At 36.1% G+C, this 26,489-nt stretch overlaps 1 long non-coding RNA gene across 4 annotated transcripts in view; it reads right to left on the minus strand.

Annotated features, from left to right (window-relative positions):
- The window catches only part of LOC141423981 (uncharacterized), a 313,617-nt gene that overhangs the window by 267,774 nt on the left and 19,354 nt on the right, over nucleotides 1–26,489 (minus strand). For all 4 annotated transcript variants that reach the window (XR_012448756.1, XR_012448760.1, XR_012448755.1 and 1 more), the window contains one exon: nucleotides 13,065–13,148. This is a non-coding gene — a long non-coding RNA (uncharacterized lncRNA). The remainder of the gene's footprint in view (nucleotides 1–13,064; nucleotides 13,149–26,489) is intronic.

Below are 26,489 nucleotides of genomic sequence, written 5' to 3' on the forward strand. Positions count from 1 at the left end.
GTCTTCTTTTTTTGTTGTTTTCATTTTGAGTCCCTGCCAAGAACCCTGAATTATGCCATTAAAGCCTGAGGGAATAACATTGGCAAAGGCAGGGAGCAGTGGCATAACTCAGTGTATACACATGTAAGTAAATGTGAAAACAATAAAATAAAAGAAATGAAAAAAATGTCTAATAAAGGCCCCAATCTTCACCTCTTCCCCAAACAGTGGGAAAATTTGTCACATTATAATAATTCAAGACCATGTGCTTTTCTCTGATAATGTATGGCATTGTTAATTTGAGAGACATATTTCTATAAGAATAGAAAATACAGAATTATACCAGGGAAACTTTGGTAAGCACAGTGATACAGTTTGATATTAGTTTCATTCTCATGAGTGTTTGATCTAGCATTTATATTTGGCTATTCAGTATTTCAGCCAATTAAAGACCAGGAGGGTGGGGCTTAAATTTTACTGCAGAGTACACGGAATTATGAACTCCTCAACAGGCCACTTGGCAGAACAGCCTTTCCCAGGCTGTATTCTGAGAAGAGATATGCATGTTCACACCAACTTGGAAATAGCTCCTAATGAAGCCTTCCCTTGGAGGTTCACAATGCATATTATTATCACATAAGAATAAGTAAATAAGTCTGTTTAATTTAGCATAGCATCTAAACAAACAAACTTATTTGCACAGAGACAGATTTGTTTTATTCTTCCAACATGCATTAACAAACCCCAAAGCAATTTTCCCCTAATACCATTATTGGAAGCCTTCAGTATAGAGATAGACTTAAGATTTTATCGAGTTTCATCCACTTTCTTATTATGGGGACTGGATAGCAAATTAAATTATGAGTCCAGGTACAATGAAATCATAAGCAGATATTGAAGAAGTCCACGCAAATTCCTTTTCAATTCTAATATATTTTGTTTGTTTGCACATGGTATTTTAACTCATCAGTAGTAAACATTAGGAAGTTTTATCTTAGTGGGCCTGTTAAGCACCAAGGGGCCATATTGAGTGCAGGGGATGCTTTTGCATTAGTTGTGTCCCTGAAAAAGAAGCAGGAAATAATACAATTCATTCAGGGAAGTGCACAGAACTTAATTTGACAAGAGCCCAAGATATGGAACTCAGTAGAGCAAGCTACACAGGACAAGAGTTACAGATTTGATATAAGGATGAAAGCATGGGCATGAATACAAAAGGTTGGGTAAGTTCTGACTGGTTGTAGGAGGGTGAGGAAGAATCATGGATAATGGAGAAGTTTCTGGCTGAGCCTCTGACTGTGTGGTGGATTAAAAGACAAAGCAAGCCTGCAAAAAACTGAAACCAGATCCATGTTTATCACCCTGTACTAGTATCAACTCAAAATGGATCCAGGACCTTAATATCAGACCCCAAACTCTGAAGTTAATAGAGGAAAGAGCAGGGAATACTCTGGAAGCAATAGGTATAGGCCAGGACTTCCTCAATAGAACCCCAGCAGCTCAGAAACTAAGAGAAAGGATGGACAAATGGAACTACATAAAATTAAAAAGCTTCTGCACAACAAAAGAAATTGTCTCCAAACTGAAGAGACCACCCACAGAGTGGGAGAAAATATTTGCCAGCTATACATCAGACAAAGGACTGATAATCAGAATATACAAAAAACTAAACATCATTCTGAAAGAGGTTACCCAGGTTCAGTAGACCAAAAATCATATGTTCTCCCTCATATGCGGACTTTAGATCTAGGGCAAAGGCAGTAATGTTGTTGGACTTGGGTCACACGCTAAGGGGAGAGCACATACAGGAGGAATGGGGAAAGGTAGGAAACCCAAAACTTGAAAGTATCTGATGTCCCCACTGCAGAGGAACTAATACAGTAACCTTAAAATGACAGAGGTCAATATGGAAAGGTGACCGGGAAGTACTGAAGAGGTCAGGTAGAGATGAATCAATTCAGGTTTTAATACATTTGTGCATAGAAGCAATTCTAGAAATCTCTCTGTATAACTATCTTTATCTCAACTAGCAAAAATGCTATGTCTTTCTTATTATTGCTCATGTCTTCTCTTCAATAAAATTGAAGAAAAGGGCAGAACAGGTTCTGCCTGGAAGTGAGGGGGGTGGGAAGAGAAAAAGGGGGCAGGGCGGAGAAATGACCCAAACAATGTATGCACATATGAATAAGTGAATAAAGAAAAAAAAAGTAAGACTTGATCTTAACCAATAAAATAAAAGAAAGTACAAACAAACAAACAAAAAAAGACAAAGCAAGCAACTTTTCATTCCTATCAGAACCAAAAACTCAGAATTCTTTCCTTCTTGCTGGGTTAGCTCCTTTTTCTGATGTCCTCCATCTGTCATTATGATTCTAGAACATCAAGGACATTTAAATCAGCACAAGGTGACAAAATCTAGTGCACAGAAGAAACCTGCTTATTCACTGATAAGCACATCTGTGGGAGTGTGGAAAATCATTTAGAGCCATTCAAAACCAAATGGACTGTCAATACACACTGGATGAGATAAAAATTGTAAAGTTAGTCCTGCCTCACCTAGGCAGAATAAATAGAAAATTACATCCACAGTAAGACCTTTGGAAAAAAAGAAGTTTGTCATGTAATAGCCAATCAGTAGACATATTATGAATGGTACATAGATTCAAACAACCACACAAATCAGAATTTAAAAAATTCATGAGCTGCCAACCCTTATTAAACTGTACATATTTTGGCAGTAATTAATAATTTGGCAATGCTACACTGTAAGAGAATCAGGGTTTTTAGAACAAATCATCCCCAATTTGCACTACTAAAAACATATCCCAAAACTTTTCACTAACTTCACTCAGCTCTGGGAAATGCTCTACTCATCTGTATCTGGAATACAATAAAATAACTCTAGGAAAAATCCTAGGATAAAAGTATTTGCATTACTCTTTTGGAAATAAGTCTTCTGAATGTGTCTGGTAAATAATTCTGTCTTTTCTTAAAAGAAAACTAAATTTCAGTTCTTACTTATTTCATATTAGCCTCAAAATTATTTCTGTGCTACCATATCCCATCTTCAGCATTATCTTGCATTCTGAAGGACTGAATGAAGTAAAAATGTGTCCTGTATTGTTAGTGCTTTCCGATGAATTAGGCATATGTGTTCTTCTGTTAGAATTTCAGTTGCTCTTTGTCTTTCTTATTATGCTTATGTCTTTTCTTCAACAAAATCAGTCACAAGGGCAGAATGGGACCTGCCTGAAACTGAGGAGGAGAGGGGGGAAAAGTGGGGAAGGGGAACAGCATGGTGAAATGACCCAAACAATGTATGCACATAAGAAAAAATTAAAAATTTAAAAATTTAAAAAAGAATTTGATCTACCATTATTCTCCACTCATCAGAATAATAAGTTCTTTCTAAAATAATGTCACTTATTTTGCTAGTGATGCAGATTTAGAAATAATCTATACTTTACCAGCTCCCAATAATATAAAACATATAGTGGTATAAAAGAGTAATTTGGATATTTTACTGACTTTATATTTTGGCAATGTTTCATGCCTCATTTGCTTGAAAACTCATTAGATTAGTGCAACACCATGTTTTAATGCAATAGGTTCAAACTTATTTTTCCAAGTAAGCCGAGTCCTACTTATTTTCTGTATTTTCATGCTTGAGTTAATAAATTGCAAAGTTTCCCTCTTCTGTTTGCTCTGTTTTCCTTTATATACCATTTGTCGGAGCTTCTTTATTTTGAGAAAGAGGGAGGAGATGAAAAGTAAATTATCCCCTTGGGCTTGTGAAATAGTTTGTTTCTCTACAATCTGCAATCCCAATCATTTCTTATATTTTACTGAGCCTTCAATTTGTGACAAGCATATGTATTAAAACTAACATATCAACAGGAGAAAAACAGAAAATAGTGATTGGGAAGGTATCATTTGGAAACAACAATGGAGATTATTCATTTCAGTGAGTGTATCACTGCTGTAAAGAGAGCTTAGAGGCTGAGAAGGCAGGTGATATCACCCGAAGACCTTCATGACCCTGTAGAGGGCATCTTTTATGAAATAGAGCTATTTCTTGAACTTCTTTTTGGTCTTCTAGCTTTAACCTCCTGATAATTAAGCTACACTTGAAAGTAACAAACTCATTTTTTATGGACAAATTATTGAATCATGATAAGTCAAAGTTTTACTTTGATAAGACCTGTCACCAGGCCAATGGTCTCACCCACCATTGCATATGGGAGGCATTTAGGAATCATCTTAATTATGGAACCTTAAATGATAAAACACATCAGTTAACTTTCCTGCCATGTTCCTACCATTTTCTAATTGTGACATAAAAGTCAACTACAATACTACAGTATGGACAAACTTTGGAGACATTATACTAAGCAAAATAAGCCAATCACAAAAAGATAAAAACTGCTTGATTTCACTTATATTGGGTACCTAGAACCACAGTAGAATGGTAGTTGTCGAGGGCTGGAGGAAAAAGGGAGCAATTATTCAAAAAGTACAGAACTTCAGTTCTACAAAATTAAGAGTTAAGAGACGGATAGTGGTGGTGGCTGCATAATATTATGAATATATTTGATACACTGAACTATATACTTAAAATGGCTAAGATGGTAAATTTTATGCAGTATAATGATATACCTTCATAAGTATCTGAGCTACCTCTTTTCTTTTTTCTTGTTGATTCTTCAAACCCTACACTAGCTCTCTGGTAGTCCTCTGTCCCAGTGCTGCAGGCCCTTCCATCACACTCCCAACTCAATATTCTTCTCTGTTTGTCCTGACCACAGCAAGAAGTATTGCCTCACCCCCATTTATCTAATAATTATATCCCAGCTTTTTTTCCTCTTTATATTTTCTAAATTTTAAAGTAGTATTTTAGTTTCCCAATAAGCTAGCAAATACCTGAATATCACTGTCATATTTGTATAACCAGTAGTGTCTTAAAAAGAGTGTATGTTCAAATAAATTTTACTAATTTGTTAATTTCCTTCATTACACAGATATAAGATAGAAAAAACAGCATGAAGCTTTGCATATTTCCTCCCTACTATACCTTAAACTCATATCTATCATCCTTGTCCATATTCTTTTTCCAGCTTAGATTTTTTCCCATGACCCTTTCAACAACAATAATTTCAATTTCACATCTCTGAAAACTGAACTTTGACTATAAATTAACAAGTCCTTACAGAAAACTTAGAAAGCCATCTTCTTCCAAATGTCTTGATAAAGGGAATTTCCTTCTTTCTCCATAAGATTATCTTCACTGATCTGTGGAAATCTTTAGTCACTTTTGTGATATTTTAGTTATTCTTGGTTATCTATGGTTCTCCAGTGGAAAAATCAAAAAAGTATATCTTATCACTTAGTTCTTTAGGGTTATTTTAAAATTGCTTCAGTATGCCTCCTTATACATGGTGCTGTGATAGAGTTTACTATTTGAATTTTCTAAATAAGAAAAGCATATCTCAATGAAGTTGGCCTGAATTGTCCCTATCACTAATAAATGACACTCACAAACTAGAGTTCTCTAAATGCTTGTGGTAGGATTCTTTTCACCATACCTATCTGATGCAGGCAAATCACTTTCTTTCTGTCTATATCACAGGTGATAAAAAAGAAAAGACCTAGAATGTCAATGAAAGGTAACATTGACTGTTACATTGTCAATGCCTGAATTACATTCTTAACTTTTCCTCAATAGTATGCAAAAAAAAAAAAAAAAGGAAACCAGACCTGTGCTGGCTAAAGTGATAACCACTAGCTGCATGTGGCCACAGAGCACTGGAAAAGTGACTGGTGTTACATATTAAAATAATAACTCAAATATATTAATTCAAATAAGATATATTAAAAAGTTATTTCCCCTGTGTCTAATTTTTATCAAGAATTTTTTATTCAAGAAAGTGTTACATTTTTATTGGTCTGTGTGGTAAGAGCCATTATAATCTGAGAATTAGGCTCCTTTTCATACCTTTATGCCCAATACTGCTCACCACTGTGGTGACACTAAAGTTAATATGACTGAGATGTAGCTCTCTGAGACAAATTAATCAGTAGTTATAAAAAGCCATCGATCCTCATCATCTATCACTACAGTAAAGCAGGTTGGGATTTTCCTGTACCTACTAGAACTTGACAGTTATTATAGCCCTAGGGAATAGCATTTGCTCAATATGTGAGGAACCAATGTGCATCTGTTGCTAAAATAATTTCTTTCCAGTTAACACAAGCAATATGAGATGATGAATGTTAATTTTTTCAAACTATCATCATAAAGGAAAGAATCTGACAAAATTGACTGTATTATAGAAAGGTCAAGTACTGTTAACAAAGTTAATCTGACTTGATATGTGTATGTCATTGTTGTTTTCTTTCTGACTCAAGAATGTTTGCTAGGAACCCTTTGAAGGTCAATGGATAGATACAACAGGAATGGATTCTGACATTCTTACCTGCCAATTTAGCATTGGAATGTTCACAATGTCAAGAGGCAAATTAATAATCACACTACTCTTTACCACTGAATGTCTGTCAAAGAGAACAAACCATGTCAAGTAGAAACAAAGTACAGAGATGGAAACATTTGTGACATCATTTCTCATCCCTGTGTGAAACAGTAAATCAAAGACAAGTTCAATATGTTCCCCCCAAAGTTAATAGACATATAGTACTAGTATAATAGGGAAAATTAAATGAATTTAGTATTCAGCTTCCTCAAACTGTATATCAGAGAATAAATCCTGTCACATTAAAATGCAGAAAGGTTTAAATCAAATAAGGGTAAAATCTGAAGCCAGAATTTAAACTTCTGTAACATATATTCATCCTTAGCTGTATAATACCCACCTATACATTAATGAGAACAAGTCAAGTCAAATTCCCTCCTAGTTACATTAATAAAAGAATTCAAAACATTGATTTCTTCAGATTATCTAATAATACTTCAGGGTTATGGCCACTCCTGATTTGACAAAAAGGTAAATCAAGCCAGTTGTCAACGTAACGTGCTTAGCTGTAAAATAGTACATCTTCTTGGGTTTTTCTGAAAATACAGACAAATACTTTCATAAAGTAAGTACCTTCTATGTAGTTTGATTATGATACACCACAAAGTTCCTTCAATGAAAAATATTTTAGCAACAGATTCAAAATCTTCCTCATTAGTGAGAGTCATCCATAAAGTCATTGTCCCTATCAGCAGTGTATTGCACACAAAACTAAATCATTTACTTAATACATGGGTTGGATTGGGCAGCCTTTTTCCTAATCTGGAGAAGAGAAGGGAGAGACACAGATATTAAATATGAATGGAGTGGGTACCATTTCAGAGAAATAGACAACATGCTAAAAAATTAACACTACCCCGAATATTTTTCACAAGAAAAGAAATGACTAAAAGTCACAAAAAGGTGACTGGGATCTCAAATTCACCTCATATGAGTCATGTTAATAACAAATGTATACTTTGCCTTCATCATGGGCTAAAACTCCAATAGATCATCCCGTACGGCTGCTGATAGATAATTTTTTTTTTCAAAAAGCACTAAAGAGTTTAGTGTTATAAAGAAAATTCACCTGGGTAACAATTTTAAGATGCCACAAGTCTCAAAGCCCTGCTTTTTATCACCAGCTGAAAAGCCAATAAGTCTTAATTGTCTCTAAACAATCTCCAGCTGCGTAACCTTCTTTCCGTGCAAGATTCTTATAGAAGAAAAGCTCATAAACAGTTTTCTAAGCACTATATTTATGCTGGGATTTAAATTTCAATTACAAAGAGAAATTATATCTGCCATTTGATGCAAATGCATTTGAACACGTTATGACTATAAAAGTAAAACCTGCTTAATCCTCTCATAAACTTAGTAATTTTATAAAACTCATATTGTTTCATAGACATAAAATGTGAATGACAATCAGCATTCTAAACAGTATTCTAAGTCAGAAACACAAGACTTCATCATATTCTCAATGTCTTCCCCTTCCATTTACTTTATATAATAAGCAGAGTGAAATATGCTTCCCACATTTTAAAAGCAAAAATGAAGCTTATTCTGATTTCTGAGTCTCATGGATCTGTTGTCCTACACTAAAGCATTCAGAACTATATATTATAGTTTTTTAAGTTAATACATAAATATTTCTCTAACTCTATCCCAATTTGCAACAAAAATCTGAACATTTTAAAAACTGAAAAAAAAAAACTTATTCTTACTACTTAAAACACTCAAATTGTATTGGAATCTAACAAATAACCTCTCAATTCTCCTTGTGATCACAAATCAAGGTGGAATCCCCAGCATTTTGGTGGGAAATAATTTGCTATTATTCATAGATGCTACTGATCAATACATATTCCCTGAGAAGCTAATATGGAAAGGCCACAATTCCAGAGAAGATGTCAAGAATTTGCAGCAAGACGTGGGCGATCTTATCTTCCACAGGAACTGAGATCACCAAAGGAAAGGATTTGACATTTTACATGAATTTTAAGTTATCATCATTAAATATTCATTAAGAACAAATCCCTGTGTCCCAGCTTTATAATTCAAATCAATTCCTATGTTAAAGACAAATTTCCCCTCTCTGCATTCACTCACATCCCCCAGTCTGTGAAGCTTTGGGCATCCCCAAAAATATGAGACCTCCTCATACTTCTTTCTTCTTCCCATGTCAAAGGGGAACAGGGTTCAAATGTAGATTGTGTTTATAGAAACTAGGAGTGAGGAGCCAGCAATGTTGATAATGAAGGCAAAAGAGATTTCTGCTAAACCCTCCCCCCCTTTTTTAGACCATACATTTTTTCTAGAAATATTAGGTTGATGGTAAAGAATTATAGTATTTATTAATGTTCATGTTTTAGGAAAGTTTTCTGAATAATGTTATGTGTGGCATGTAATAAAACAAGAGATTAACGAGCAACCTAAAAATAGTATCTGTTTAACTTCCTTGCTCACTATTTCCAAGGGGAACACAAGCTTGCATTCTTAGAGCTGATGGAGTTATCTTTGCCTAAAAACTGGAACGCATGAGTGAAAAGTTGCCATTCACTAACTACATAACAAAGAAAATTCTGCACATCATGCCAACACATTATGCAGTAGGTGAAGTTCACATAGGAAGCTTTTATCCTGAGTAAGTAGAAACCCCATTAACTCCTAAGTTAATAACTGCAATCTGTAATATGAAGTTCTATTTTAGTACAGCTTTGTATATTTTTAAAGAATGAGAAAAGACAATTTGTCTCCCTTTCTATGAACTGGGCCACACAATGAATTGCCAATGGCTTTTCTCTTTTTTTTTTTTATTCTACTCCCTCAAAATAAAAGGCAATCATAGTCTTATAGGGTTGACTCCACATGAATGGGCTAAATTCACAAGAATGGAATTTTTTCATGAGGAAAAGAGCCTCACAGCAGCATAGGCAGAGATTAATATCTGGGAGTAAGTAGACCACAGACCATTTCATAAGTTTTGTTTCAAACACTGTCTCAAAGGAATAATCTCAACAAGCCAAAAAAGAAATCCATCTTTTTAATTTGTAGTCACACCATGTAAATCAGGCTTTTTACAGAAAGGTATCAGTCTCTCAGGAAGGATTAGGAAATTGATGGTATACAACTGTCTCTGACAGTCTCTGAGTGCAAGGCAAGAATGAGAACTTCACTGTCACATTAGCACGCCATCCTGAGCCAGGTGAGAGAGATGAAGTGATCCTGCCAGCAAAAACATGATGGGACCCACACAATCTAGGCAGCTCTTCAAGCTCACTGGTATTCTTATTGGGCCTCTGAATGCCCTGTGAGCCCCTGCCATGACATGACCTTACCTTATTTTGTTCTACAGAGCATAGAAATCTTGTGACTCTTACTTCCTAAGAGCCCCCAAAGTCTGACTCTATATGTAAAAGGGTTTAATGGCCTGGATATCACTAAAATAGACCATTGATTTAACACTGTGTTAAAGCACTTCTCTACAAGGAGACTTGAGGGACTTTTACTTTGAAGCTCTGTAAGAACAAGAATGGGAAGCACTGAATGAAAAATTCCTCCTTGCAGTGGAATGAAACATACAATCATAGTTGTAATGCAGCTATAACTCCACAAGGCAAAATGCAAATAACACCTATACTAATTGTCTTTTGTGATGACGGTTAGCTACCAACCATTTTTCAAAAAGGTATTAGTAAAGTCCTAACTATGCAAGGCTAGAGTGTTTCCACCCTGATTGTGAACAAGATCTTTTTTCTCCTAATTTTATTATGCTTTTATTTCCTTTACTTAAATTAACATTAAGTATGCAAAAAAAATACTTCACAAGCACTAGCGAATATAGTTCTGCCAAAAAAAAAAAAATACACACATACAAAGTGCTTTAGGATGAAGTAAAATGGAAAGATGTCTTATGCTAGAAGGCTCAAGTTCAAATACACAGACAGTATGAGGAAGAGGAAATGAGACGGAGGCAGGGAAGAAGAAACGAATGATGCAGGGCTGTGTTTCATCCTTCCTATTTGTGGCTCCTATTCTCTTCATGTGTAGGAAACTTGTGTTGGGCAACAATGTTAGGTGGTAGGGCTTAGTAAGGGATAATTATGGGACAAAAGTTATTTTCTCATAAATGGATTACTGTCATTTTGTGGAAGTAGGTTAGTTATTGAGAAAGTGAACTTGCTATAAAAGTGAGATCAGCCCCTCTTTCTTTCTTGTGCTTTCTTGCCTTTCTGTCTTCCACCATGGGATGACATCACATGAAGGCCCTTGTTAGATGCTTATTAGCTACTAGACTACTTAGCCTTCAGAAATATAAAAAAATAAATTTCTGTTCTTAATCAATCACCTAATCTCATATATTTAGTTATAGCAGAAAACAGACCAACAGGCTCTTGAGTTTGGATGTATTTTCTGTGTTTTGCCCACATTACTTCTTATATGCCTATTTACCCCCTATGGTGTGATCAGGGGTTAGAGCATTCAAGACCTCACACCCCACTGAGTCCCTGTGGGACCAACTAGAAGAAGATTCTCTTCCTCACCCCTGCATGGAGAAAGGACTGAGCAGGATCTAGAGGCCTGAGAAGTTCAGTAAGAGAGATAACTGGTTTTGCCTTTCCCAGCCCCATCTAAGCTAGAAGAATTCTGAGGTTAGACAGTACACCTATCCTGATGTGGTCCTTTTTGCCAGCCTACAAGCCCAGGAGATATTTGAAAGCATCATCACTTTAGCACCTGGAACCTAAAATAATCTTGCTAACCTAAAGCACAGCCTCATATTCATCTGAGCCACACCTTGCTCCACGCTCCCCTTTGAGACATCCAGTTCTATACTCAAACTCCTGGCTCTTCAGCAGATTCCAAACTGTGATTGCAAACTTGCCTTAATGCCAAATGACTTCCACCAATGCTAACAACATACCCAAATCCTGACTGTCCTCTCCCACCCAACATGGGACCTAGTTGCTTTGCTGTCACCTGCTAGCTGACCCATGGTGCCAAAACATGAACACTCCACTGATTTTAGTATCATTGAGGCCAAACGCTCCAGCTGTTGTGCCCAAGTCATGTGGTCAGAACTCTCAAGCATGGACACCAAGCCTCAACTTCTTGAACTCTGTAAATTACCTGCTACTTCCCTGCTGAACTCCACCCTTCCATCATCCCTCACTCTGCCCATTGCTAGATTCTGGCTTTTTCTTCACACTATGTATCATGGCAAAGTTAACATGGATTATAATAAAAAGATTAGGAGACAGTTGCCCAAAAGTGAATACAGGTTTCAGATTTCAGATGTACAGATTTCTGAATGATAACAATAAGGTCTGGAACGAAGTCAAGGAACTTGAAGGTAAATATGTAAGAGTCTCTGCAAAAATGCTGAGCCACCCTCATAAAATTTGGGGCTGCAGTAGAGCAGAAGATAAGGAGTCTGATGTTCAAGTGATCGGTGAGTACATGAAGGTTGGTGGGTGAGGAAGGCAAAATTCTAAGGTAGACCCCATGATCTCTACCCCTCCCCATGTTACTCCCATGTTTATGCTACATTACACTGAATAATACATTTACAGGTGTGTTTAAACTTGTGAGATTATATGACTAGCCCAAACCCAATCATGAGCCCTTTTAAAACAATCTTCTCCTACCACCTGCAGAAACAAAGTCAGAGAACAGAAATATGAAGGGGATTCGGTGAAAGGAAGCTCTCCATTGATGGCTTGAAGAAGAAAGGAGGCAGATGCATGAAAAAGCATTGAACACAGCCTCTACTAGGTGAGATCAAACCCCTTCCAACACCCAGCAGGGACACAAGGACCTCAGTCTTACAACTGCAAAGACCTGAATTCTGCTACAAGAAGTTTGGAAGCAGATCTAACTCTACCTCAACCCCAAACAACACTGTGATTTTGGTCTTGTGAGAGACCCCACATAGAGAACACAATCAAGCCCATATGGACTGTAACCTATGAATGCTGAGAGAATAAATTGATGCTATCTTAAAACACTAAGTTTGTAGTGATTTGTTACACAATAATAATACACCATTGACAGTGACCAAAATGGAGAGTGGCTGATAAGAGCAAATGGTACGAGTCTCACAGGGAAGTGGAGATATGGGCTAAACATTAGGATGTTTAGGACAGCCAATATAATTGAAAACGGAACAAATAATACTAGGTATTAAAATACATGACACATTTTTCCTTTTCACAAATTTTTCATTGTTGACCATTAATCTTAAGAAATAAAATTAACTGGATCTAAAGACTGAATTTTGGTATATTTATACTAATACTAATTAATTTTATTTTAAATACAAACTGTCATAGATAAATCAGTAGATAAATAGGTATATAGATTTGTAAATGTGCTTTCATATTTTATTGGTATTTTCCTCTCATCAAAGAGATTTCTATTTGTTTCATGAACTACATATCGGTAAAAACAATTTCAATTTATCACTTGATGATCTTGCTTCTGTAACAAATCTGAATTAATTTAGAGAAAATATCACCTCATACATGAATTGGTTAATTAGATCAATTATAAATTTTAAGGTAAAATTATGCTTACAAGTTGTATACAGTGATCAGTTTGTATTTTCTTCAGGGTTGGAGAGGTCTTCCTTGCAATTTCTGTAATATGAGGGAGCATCCGCTGCAATGAATAAAATTTTTATATCAATTTATCGTTTCAAATGAACCAAATAAAACCGTTATCTCAATGACTTGTAATTTATAGGACTTTTAAATCTGCACAATTAGGCAATGTCAAGGTGCCCTTAGAAATAGCCTGGAACTTCTGAGTAATAAATAGTTACTTCTGGATCTATTTGTGATTCACTTATTCAGGTAATTTTGTGCTAAATTCCCTTCTTTAAAATTCACTACCCACTTAGAATTTTGTTATTTCCTGGCTGTGAAGTGTAGGCTTCCCCCCCCTCAAATGTGTATTTTAATTTTCTCTATTAGTCATAGATGAAAGGGCACCTCACTGAGCTTCGTCAACATGAATACTTGAAAATGCTAACTGATTATAAATGAGAAAATGACTAAGCTGAGGAAGAATGAGGATGGGGACATCTTTAGAATGAAGAAAGTTTCAGGGTTAGAAAAGAACATGGAAAAGGTAACATGTAGCTATGGGGGAAAGGAAGGTGAAAGAGAGGCTGAGTAAATGAAAAAGTAAAAAAAAGATCTTTATTTTTACAAGAAATGAATGAAGCATAAGATATAAACATTAAAAGAGATTTTGTAAAATTGCCTTTAATTTCAGATGAAATTATTTTTTTGGAGAAAAGCTTAAGAAATCTACAAAGCTACTTTTAGAACTGCTAAATGAATTTAATTTTTTTTTTAAATTGTTCTGCTGGGGGGGTACATTGGAGTATTTACAAAGGTTCTTACAATGTATCAAATGTATCATACTGAATTCACCCCCTCCATCATTCTCCTTTATCTCCTCCCCCACTTTCCCAGAATAGCTTCAAAAGGCCTCATTTTTCCATTTACATCATGTGTATATAGTATTTGAACTGTATTCACCCTCCCATGCCCTTTACCCACCTTCTCTCCCCTCCCACTGGTACAACACCCCCCCCCAAAGTGAATTTAGCTATATTGTAAGATACAAAGTCAATATGCAAAATAAGTTTTATTCCTATACAATGCAAATAATTGGACAGGGAATTTTCTTTTTATTTGTAATAGCACCAAAAGCATAAGGTTTACACTGACAATAACAACAAAAATTGAGAAAATATTTAAAAGCTCTAAATACCTGAAGAGATATACCATGGTAATAGAGGGACCAATATTAGGAGATGTCAATTCTCTCTAATAAATGTATAGATTTAATGCAATCCTAACAGATTTTGTTATAAAACTTTACAAGCCTATCCTAAAATTTCCATAGACATACAATCATCCCCAATAGCTAAAACAATCTAGAAAAAGCAAAGTTGAAATAACTTAGATCACCTAACCCCAACTTAATTTTAAAAATTACAAAATTTTCATTGCTGAATAGAATCTCATTGAATTTCTTCATTCTATCTGTTAATGTGTGACATATGAGTTGTTTCTAGTTCATACTATTGTAAAGATTCTTGTACAAATCTTCTGGAGAAAATATATACGGAAAGAGTGATATTGCATTGGTATAAGACAAATATATCTATTCAGAATTGTCACAATGAATCTCCCCTGCATAATGGACATATCCAAATAAAAATGGTAGAACTGGCGGAGTGGCTTATGCGGTAAGAGTGCCTGCCTAGCAAGTGTGAAGCCCTGAGTTCAAACCCCAGTACCACCAAAGGAAAGCCAAATAAAAATAGGGAAAAAAGACAAATATATATTGGTATAGACATGTAGTTCAAAGTAACAGAAGAGAGAATTTGGAAATAGACCTGACTGAAACAGTGGGTTGATTTTCAACAAAGACATCAAATTATTGATAAAAGAAAATCTCAATAATTGCTTCTGTGATCACTGGCTATCCAGAGAGAAGAGAAAAAAGAAAGAATCAGAAACCGTATAGGGTGGTTAACTTAATCATTTTCTTCAAGATGAATCATAGACCTAAAGATAAAAGCTAAAACTTAAAAGTTTCTAAAATAAAACATTGATTTACAAATCAGGATAGGCAAAAATAAAAGTGTCAAGTTACAGACTGGAAAAAAACATTTGTGATACATATATCTGGCAAAGGATTTGTATCTAGAATATAAAGAACTCCTACAACTTTGTAATAAAAAGATCAACCAAAAACAGCAAAAAAAGGAGCAAAGGACCTAAATAGATGCATTGGAGGAAAAAAGCTATAGGAATGCACAATAAGCACATGAAAACGTAGCTGACATCTTTAGTCACAAGAAAAATGCAAATTAAAACCACCAGAATGGCTGTAATTGAAAAGACTGACAATACCAAATGTTGAGGAGGATGTGAAGCAACTAAAACTCCTACACATTACAGGTGGGGCTTTAAAATGCTACAGCCACTTGGGAAAAAATTGACATTTTCCTCTCAAGTTAAATAAACGCCCATCCTCTGACCCAGCAATACCATTTCTAAGCATTTACATTATCACTACCTCATCCCCAGAAAAACAAAGACAAAATATGTTTCATCCACAACATTTGAACAAGAATCTTCACAATAGAATAGCCCTAACTAGAAACAACCCAAATATCACACATATAGAGGGAGAATGAAGATATGCAATGAAATTACATTCAGCAATGGAAACAATTTATTGCAGCATGCACCAACATGGGTGAATATAAAAAACATTACGCTGAGTAAAAGAAAGTGAGACTAAATATATACTGGATCATTTGATTTATAGGAAGTTCAAAAACAGGAAAAATGCACATAGAGTGACAGAAAATCAGAAAGTGGTGGTCCACTTTCTGAGACATAGAGCAGAAAGTGGAATGAGACTCATGGGTCTGTCACATATCATGTTTGGGAGGTTGTTAAATTAGTTTATACAAGGTCAAAATCCCTCATACTGCACATCTAAGAGATATACTGTATTATACACAAATTATCACCCAACTCCCCCACAACAAAAGAACTAGAACAGAATATGACGGAATGCCATCCTTGGTTAATGCTGATTAAATGTATGATAATTAAGGCACCGTTTGATGGAATGGATTAAAAAGGAAGATCCAACAATTTGTTGCTTAAAGGAGACCCATCTCACTGACAGAAATAAGCATAAGCATAGGGTAAAGGCTGGAAGAACATTTACCAAGCCAATGGCCCCCAAAAACAGGCAGGAGTAGCAATACTTATCTCTGACAAAGTAGACTTCAAACTTACATTGATCAAACAAGATAAAGAAGGACATTCCATACTAATAAAAGGGGAAATAGACCAAAAGGAAATAATAATTATCAACCTATATGCACCCAATGTCAACGCACCCAATTTCATCAAACATACCCTGAAGGACCTAAAAGCATACATTAACTCCAACACAGAGGTAGTGGGAGACTTTAACACCCCACTATCATCAATAGATAGGTCATCCAAACAAAAAATCAATAAAGAAATCCTAGATCTAAAATATACCATAGATCAAATGGACCTACTTGATGTCTATAGAACATTTCATCCAACTTCTACACAATATACATTCTTCTCAGCAGCCCATGGAAACTTCTCCAAAATAGATCATATCCTAGGGTACAAAGCAAGTCTCAGCAAATAAAAGAAAATAGAAATTATACCACGCATTCTATCCGATCACAATGCATTAAAACTAGAACTCACAACAAAAGTAAAGTCAAAAAACATGCAAACAGCTGGAAACTGAACAACTCATTGCTTAATGAACAATGGGTCATTGATGAAATAAAAGAGGAAATTAAAAATTTCCTGGAAGTCAATGAAAATGAAAACACAACCTACCAGAACCTATGGGATACAGCAAAGGCAGTCCTGAGAGGAAAGTTTATAGCCATGAGTGCATATATTAAAAAGCCTGAAAGATCCCAAATCAATGACCTAATGATACATCTCAAACTCCTAGAAAAACAAGAACAAGCAAATCCCAAAACAAACAGAAGGAGAGAAATAATAAAAATAAGAGCTGAAATCCCTGAAATAGAACCCAAAAAAATCATACAAAGAATTAATGAAACAAAAAGTTCGTTCTTTGAAAAAATAAACGAGATCAACAGACCCCTGGGAAACCTGACTAAAATGAGGAGAGAAAAAAACTCAAATTAGTAGAATCAGGAATGCAAAAGGGGAGATAACAACAAACACCATCGAAGTCCAGGAAATCATCAGAGACTACTTCAAGAACCTATATTCAAATAAATTCGAAAGTCTTAAAGAAATGGACAGATTTCTAGATACTTATGACATCCAAAACTGAACCAAGAGGATATTAATCACCTGAATACATCTATAACACAAAAAGAAATTGAAGCAGCAATCATGAGTCTCTCCAAAAAGAAAAGTCCAGGACCTGATGGATTCTCTGCTGAATTCTATCAGACCTTTAGAGAAGAACTGACACCAACCCTCCTTAAACTGTTCCACGAAACAGAAAGGGAAGGAAAACTGCCTAATACATTTTATGAAGCCAGTATTACACTTATCCCAAAACCAGGCAAAGACACCTCAAAAAAGAGAAATATAGGCCAATCTCTTTAATAAACTATGCTGCAAAAATCCTCAATAAAATAATAGCAAACCGAATTCAACAGCACATCAAAAAGATCATTCACCACGACCAAGTAGGCTTCAACCCAGGAATGCAGGGGTGGTTCAATATATGAAAATCAATAAACGTAATAAACCACATTAACAGAAGCAAAGACAAAAACCACTTGATCATCTCAATAGATGCAGAAAAAGCCTTTGATAAGATCCAACACCATTTCATGTTAAAAGCTCTAAGAAAACTAGGAATAGAAGGAAAGTACCTCAACATTATAAAAGCTATATATGACAAACCTACAGCCAGCATTATACTTAACAGTGAAAAACTGAAACCATTCCCTCTAAAATCAGGAACGAGACAAGGATGCCCACTATCTCCACTCCTATTCAACATAGTACTGGAATTCCTAGCCAGAGAAATTAGGCAAGAAGAAGGAATAAAAGGAATACAAATAGGTAAAGAAACTGTCAAAATATCCCTATTTGCAGACGACATGATCCTATACCTTAAAGACCCAAAAAACTCTACTCAGAAGCTTCTAGACATCATCAATAGCTATAGCAAGGTAGCAGGATATAAAATCAACATAGAAAAATCATTAGCATTTCTATACACTAATAATGAACAAACTAAGAAAGAATATATGTAAACAATTCCGTTTACAATAGCCTCAAAAAAAATCAAATACCTAGGTGTAAACCTAACAAAAGATGTGAAAGACCTCTACAAGGAAAACTATACACTTCTGAAGAAAGAGATTGAGGAAGACTATAGAAAGTGGAGAGATCTCCCATGCTCATGGATTGGTAGAATCAACATAGTAAAAATGTCGATACTCCCAAAAGTAATCTACATGTTTAATGCAATTCCCATCAAAATTCCAATAACATTCATTAAAGAGATTGAAAAATCTACTGTTAAATTTATATGGAAACACCAGCGGCCACGAATAGCCAAGGCAATACTCAGTCAAAAGAACAATGCTGCAGGTATCATGATACCTGACTTCAAATTATATTACAAAGCAATAACAATAAAAACAGCATGGTACTGGCACAAAAACAGACATGAAGACCAGTGGAACAGAATAGAGGACCTAGATATGAAGCCACACAACTATAACCAATTGTCTTTGACAAAGGAGCTAAAAATATACGATGGAGAAATAGCAGCCTCTTCAACAAAAACTGCTGGGAAAACTGATTAGCAGTCCGCAAAAAACTGAAGCTAGATCCATGTATATCACCCTATACCAAGATTAACTCAAAATGGATCAAGGATCTTAATATCAGACCACAAACTCTAAAGTTGGTACAGGAAAGAGTAGGAAATACTCTGGAGTTAGTAGGTATAGGTAAGAACTTTGTCAACGGAACCCCAGCAGCACAGCAACTAAGAGATAGCATAGATAAATGGGACTTCATAAAACTAAAAAGCTTCTGCTCAACAAAAGAAATGGTCTCTAAACTGAAGAGAACACCCACAGAGTGGGAGAAAATATTTGCCAACTATACATCAGACAAAGGACTGATAACCAGAATATATAGGGAACTTAAAAAACTAAATTCTCCCAAAATTAATGAACCAATAAAGAAATGGGCAAGTGAACTAAACAGAACTTTCTCAAAAGAAGAAATTCAAATGGCCAAAAAACACATGAAAAAATGCTCACCATCTCTAGCAATAAAGGAAATGCAAATTAAAACCACACTAAGATTCCACCTCACCCCTGCTAGAATAGTCATCATTAGCAACACCACCAACAACAGGTGTTGGCGAGGATACAGGGAAAAAGGAACCCTCTTACACTGTTGGTGGGAATGTAAACTAGTACAACCACTCTGAAAAAAAATTTGGAGGCTACTTAAAAAGCTAAACATTTATCTACCATATGATCCAGCAATACCACTCTTGGGGATATACGCAAAAGACTGTGACAGAGGTTACTCCAGAGGCACCTCCACACTCATGCTTGTTGTATCACTATTCACAGTAGTCAAGTTTTGGAAACAGCCAAGATGCCCCACTACCGATGAATGGATTAAGAAAATGTGGTATTTATACACAATGGAATTTTATGCAGCCATGAAGAACGAAATGTTATCATTTGCTGGTAAATAGATGGAATTGGAGAACATCATTCTGAGTGAGGTTAGCCTGGCCCAACAGACCAAAAATTGTATGTTCTTCCTCATATGCAGACATTAGATCAAGGGCAAACACAACAAGGGGATTGTACTTTGATCACATGATAAAGCGAGAGCACACAAGGGAGGTATGAGGTAGGTAAGACACCCAAAAACTAGATAGCATTTGTTGCCCTCAACACAGAGAAACTATAGCAGATACTTTAAAGCAACTGGAATAGGAAAAGGGGACCAGGAACTAGAGAAGAGGTTAGATCAAGAAGAATTAACCTAGAAGGTAACACACATGCACAGGAACTCAATGCGAGTCAACTCCCTGTATAGCTATCCTTATCTCAACTAGCAAAAACCCTTGATCCTTCCTATTAATGCTTATATTCTCTCTTCAACAAAATTAGAGATAAGGGCAAAATAGTTTCTGCCAGGTAGGGAGGGGGTGGGAGGGAGAGGGAATGGGCAGGGGGCGGGAAGGAAGAGGTGGGGGAAGAGGGGAGAAATGACCCAAACATTGTATGAACATATGAATAAATTAAATAAATAAAAAATACTAAAAAAAAGTATGATGATTATTCTTTGCATTTCTTATATTTAAAGGAAAAAACTCTAAAATATCTGAAAGTATAATATTTTGAAGTATTATATACCTAAGGCTAATAAATCCTTCTGATCTCAGGAAACTGTCAAGATGATGCACATCCAAAAAACTATTTTTTTCAATTTGTATCTATATACCAATTCTCAGATACCTAACATAGCAGAGTCAATAGGGCACAAGAGATTGTATCTCTAGGGCTAAGGGAGTGAATCAAGCAATAAGAGCACCTTCCTAGCAAGTGTGAGGCCCTGAGGGATGGCATTAAGGGCAATGCCCAGAAAATCATAAGGTCCCATGCATGAAAATCTACCAGAGATCCCTCTCTAAAGCCACCATGTTGGGCACATGGTGCAACCTCTGAACAGTGTTGTTCTTAAACATGAATGCCTCAGGAAATTGTCTCCTCTTCACTTTAGCAACTAAAACCTCAGAATTACATTTGCAATTCAGGTCTAGCAATTTTCTATAAACACCTGTGCTTATAGAAATTCAAATTCAAGTCCCAGTGCTGCCAAAAAAAATTAGAGATTGGAACTGAAACAGGAGATATCCCTAAAGCTCTAACGAGCTTACTTTGGGAGGTGACTACAAAGTACCACTTAGACACTTGTCTCAAACCACCAAATTCAGGACTTAGAATTTAGAAGCAAATAAGAATATATATTGTAAAAACATGTTCCTTTTAAGATATGTGACATTTACTTATTTACAGTATACACCCCCTTCCAGCAAGACAGAAACAAGTGAGCTCAGCACCTCACTGCAAAAATAACTAGTAAAAATAGGCAGCAACCAGATGGCACCTGCTGATAATAGCACTGTCTGAAAGCCACATTGCAAATCACACAGGTGGTGAGTATGTTTCATTCTGCTTGTTCTGGGCTCCAAAATTGCTCTGCGCTGAACTTTAAGGTCATAAGGTCATTCTTTTACTCAAACTAGGTCAATAACTAGATTAATGGTAGTGGGACCTGTAAACACCATCATGCCTAGGTGTGTTATGGTTGGATGCTTGTGCCTGCTTTATCCAATCACAAATTGAAGTGTTCAATTCAACTGAATGACTTTTAATCTTCTGTATTTCAGGTAACACCCCTGGCCCATCAAGCCATACTTGCAAAGAACTTAGTACTTGAACAACATTGTTTGGCTCCTCCTAAAATCACTTTCATGAACTGCAGTTGTTGGTCTTAGGTCACTTTTAAGGATGGCATTAAGGGCAATGCCCAGAAAATCATAAGGTCCCATGTATGAAGATCTACCAGAGACCCCTCTCTAAGGCTGCCATGTTGGGCACATGGTGCTACCTCTGAACAGTGTTGTGGTGAAACATGAATGCCTCAGGAAATGGTGACCTCTTCTTCACTGTAGCCACTAAAATCCTCAGAATTAAATTTGCAACTCAGGTCTAACAATTTTCTATAAACACTTTACATGATTTATTTTTTATCTATTTATTATATAATGATATATTACTGCCCCATTTCTGTTAGAAGCATTTCTTCTTCTTCCTGATATCTTGTCTAGAGGAAATAAGATTATAAATAATTAAATTTACAAATTTATCAGTTATCTAATTTTTGGTTTATTAATATCTATCTGTATCTACTTCCATGAAGATTTAGGAAGGTTCTATCAGGTATATCTACAAATAAAATGAAACTCAGGTGGTATTTACTGTTTCACGGACACATTACATATGTACAGGACATTTGGATAAATACTTAATGAGAACTAAAAGAATGAACTGCAACAAAACAATAAATTATTGAATGCTTGGGATATTTTGTGATGTTAATTGGTTCCTTAAGATAATTCAGAATAGGAATAAGGGACATCTTTTGTGATGTCTCTATGGTTGGACAGACAGTATTTAGGACTGGACAAGCTATATTGACAGTGTAGAGCTCATGAGACCCTAGTCGTGGCCCTGAGGGATACAGGGAAGAACCCCCAGACTAAATAAGATTAAATTTATACCACTCAGAAAAATAGGAACATGAAATAGAAATTACAGTTAAAAAATGAAGCTCTGCAGGCTGTACACCTTAATCTGTACACCAGGGTTCATTCTGAGACTCACAACATGAAATATAAGGATATGTGTTATTCTATATACCTGCAGCCCAACAGGTGAGCACGAGGCACTCGTTTACACATGCCCATGCCCATCTACATGAATTCATAAGTACAGCCTTTCTCTGAGCAATATTAGCAGGAAAAATTAAAAACCTTCTGGTATTAAAAACCTACATTTTACAAAGAAAATCTACCTATACTTTTTCCTGTGGAATTAAAGTTGTCATTTTTTGCTTGCTTTTAATCAAAAAGTTGCTCTTTTGATAAGAATAGGAATATCAGTTACATTTCAAGTAGTTCATGAAGTATAGTTTCAAAGAAAAAGTTTTTTTCCATAGCTTTTTTTCTGATCGGTCCTGGCCATATGTGTAATAAAGGAGAGACATTTCTGTTTTCGTGTGAAAGAGTTATAACCTAAAATGGTCAGATGACAAAGAAGTATTGAAGTTGGAACAGTGGTTCCATGATAATGGAATAATAAAAATAGTCTGCATAGTATTTGACCTTGGAGGTTTATATTTATTGATTAATCTAAGCTATAATTTTATCATAATGAGCCATTTTTCTTTACCCTTTTTATATTGTCATCTCCTCTTCCATAAATCTGACTCATTTTTGATTCTCATTTACAGAATAGATAAATTCCTTATTGTGGTGAATATATGTAAAGCTCAAATCATGAGCCTGCTAAATAATTCAAAGCGATTAGCAGAAGCTAATTGGCATGCGCATGGTTCTCAAGACTCAGAGACACACAAATCAAACACAGAGCTCCAGTCTAAAACCATCCAGGAATCCTTCACATGATCAAGTTCCTAGCTTTGTCTGGGTGCTTCCTGAGGCTCAGTTTGGATTCCTGCCACTGGACTTCACCCATCTTGACTTACAACTTGCTACTCACTTGAGTATCTCCATCCTAGACTTCAGCTTCTCCAGTGCTGTGAAAGTGTCATGTCATTGCTTTATCCCCTATAATACTCAGTACAGATTTGTGTACTTCAAAAATGTGCACTGAAGACAATGTGCAGGATGTCTCAAAGGGAGATTCTACTTACACAAAGTTTCACTTACAGTGATTTGTTTAGGTGGACAATAAACAGTCCAGCCAAGAACTGGCATCATACAGGAGCTGTGAAAAGCATGTGCTGCCTATCCAAGTCTTCTTCTCTGCTGCCTGACACGTGTCTGAACTGACTGCAGAGCCAAGCTTCTGATGGAGTGCCCTTGCCATTAGTCTATGGCCATCTGTCATGCCAGGTTGTGAATGGCAGAAGGTCAGGGAACCAGGCAAGGAGCCGGAACCAGGAAATTGTGATACAGATGAACACAAGAGTCACAACAGCAATGGGTGAGTCAGAAGTTGTTAAACAAACAAAAATCAGCAAAAGAACACTAACAGAAGAGGTCAGAGAATAATAAAAGACCCAAAAATGAACAACCAGAAAATTAGCAAAATTGAAATTTAGCCCAAGGTTGAGGCTTGTTATGAACAAATAAGGCTACACATGCAGATGCAGAGATATACTGACAGCCTAAAAGAAGGCACTTATACAACCTTGGACAATCTACTACCAAAAGTACACTTTGAATTAAACTATTTTTTTAATAAATCTTGTCAATACCCTGTGAAAACTACTAGTATATAATGGTCCGATAAAAGAATTAATTAACTGAATGTAAGCATTAGGTACAATTTTAGCTAACCTATTTTGGATTTCCTTCTGTTTTATAACACATCAGGAACTTCAAAAAACTTAAAAGCTACTTCAGATATAATTGAGAGGACCCAGTGTATACATTTCTTTTACCATGCTTACTAGCGGACATGAAAACCACCAAGATTTTAGTCATTTCCTAGGTGCTGTCAACCAGTTTCGATATGCTCAACCCTGGTTATTAAACCCTGCCACAACCTTGTTCTAACCTGTATTTCCAGCCTTAACTCCCACTACTCAAAAAATAAGCCCATCCCTCCCAACCTCCCCTTCTGCATGGTCTCCATGAGCTCAGTACAAGTCTGAGCCTTCCCTAGGTCTCATCTCACTGACAGGAATAGTCAGGGCCTCAACCCCTGCATTTTCCTGCCAAGACCTCTTCCCCACCCTTTGCTATCACTGACAGCATCTCCGCCATGACCTACCTTGAAACCCTGAGGTCACTTTGCCCTGTGGCTTTTGCATATATATCAGAAAAGTCAGTGAAGACCTCCAGGTCTAGACTCATCCCTAGAATCACAATGTCCTTCCCTTGGACCCACCTTGCTCTTTCCCTGAGTTTTCTCTATTATATTTTACATTGGATACATTTTTCTTATTTATGTTCCATCTACTTTCCTCTACTAGAAAACAGCCTCTATGAGGCTGAGAATTTTTATCCATTTGGTTTCCTACCGAGTCCCTCTTGCCTATTACTGTGCTTGGGACATAATAGGTACATGGAAAATGCTTATCCAATTACGGGTGGAAAAATCTATTCAAACATACTGCTTTACATCCTGGATATAAGCAAATATTATACTGTTCTAACACTTTATTCAAATAGTTCCTGATGCTGCAGCTGGGGCCCTCCCTTGCTCCTGTCTGCCTGTGTAAATACGTACTGTCAAGACCCATCTATAATCCCTCCTCTTCTGAAAAGTTTTCTCAGCCCACTCCAGCCCACAGGTATCTTGTTCTCCTCAGAACTACTCCAGTATTTACTGTCATTTAACAATTAACCATCATCTTGCTTGTGCCAGCTCTGCACAGTTATGTAGAACCACTGTTTATATCTTTGGTGATTATTTAACTTACCACTTTTCATTAGTCTCCTAAACGAGATTGTAAAGTGATCAGAACAAGAATCTTAATTTTATCCTTCCTTATTTTCTTGACAAAGCCTTCCATAGGATAGGGGCTCAGCAGATTATTATTGAATAAATAATTGAAATAATTTAGAACTTAATCTTGAAGAAGGAACAAATACAATACTCATTTATCTATTCTAAAGGATGAGTTTGAAGCTTCTTTTTGTTTTTGTTAACCTTTTGGTGAATAGGGAACGTGTATATGAAAATATTTTGGAAAATGTGTCATATACTAGGAACAATGGGATCACTATGAAAGTGGTATGGGACAAATGCACTCTCCCTCCTAGCAAATTCCAAATTTGTTCCAGTGTCCACTCTTCTCTGCACAGTCATGTGTTTTTAGGGGAAATTATACAAGCTTCATCCCAAAAGGGTAGGTTCTGAATGCTCCAAGCTAACCAAGGTTTCCCACTGTCCTTACTGCTCAATTCTAGGAAGTGAGTAGGGAGACAAAATCTGTTGGAAAACTTTTGGGAAAGATTCTTTGATCTTCAGGGGAAAAAAAAATAACAAAGAAAAATCTCTGGGTTAGTTAGTTCCCCTTTACTGTACCAAAGGCTATCTGAAACAATCAACTTAAAGAAGAGAAAGGTTTGTTCTAGCTCACAAGGGGTATCAGTCCATGGCTGGTTGGCTACATTGCTTAGGACTGTGGAGAAGCAATACATCATGGTGGGAGTACATAGTGGAGCAAGTTGTTCACCTCACAGAAGCCAGAAAACAGAGAGAGGAAAAAAAGACCAGATTCTCACAGTCCCTTCAAGGCCAGGCCTCCCAATGACCAAGACCTCCCACTAGGCCCTGCTTCTAAGAGGCTCCATCACCTCCTCATAATACTTTATGCTGGGGTCCAAGTCACATACATGTGTCTTTGGGGGACATTCCAGATGCAAATTATAAAAAGTGCTTTGACCCTTTCAGAGTTGTCTTGTGATCAGGAATGAGGCTAGTTTGAGAAAAAAACCAAAACAAAGAGGGATGAAAACTTGGAAAGAAAAAGAGTCTAGTTTTTAATGATAATTTTTTATCAGTTGAATTAATCACCCTAAGAGGCATCCTTCTTCTGAGACTTGCGAATAAAGTAATATATTTCTTTATTTTAAGTAAATTTGAAAGACTTTTGTTACTTGCAGCCACCGCAT

Source organism: Castor canadensis, chromosome 1 (genome assembly GCF_047511655.1).
Source record: "Castor canadensis chromosome 1, mCasCan1.hap1v2, whole genome shotgun sequence".
Classification (NCBI taxonomy): Eukaryota; Metazoa; Chordata; class Mammalia; order Rodentia; family Castoridae; genus Castor; species Castor canadensis.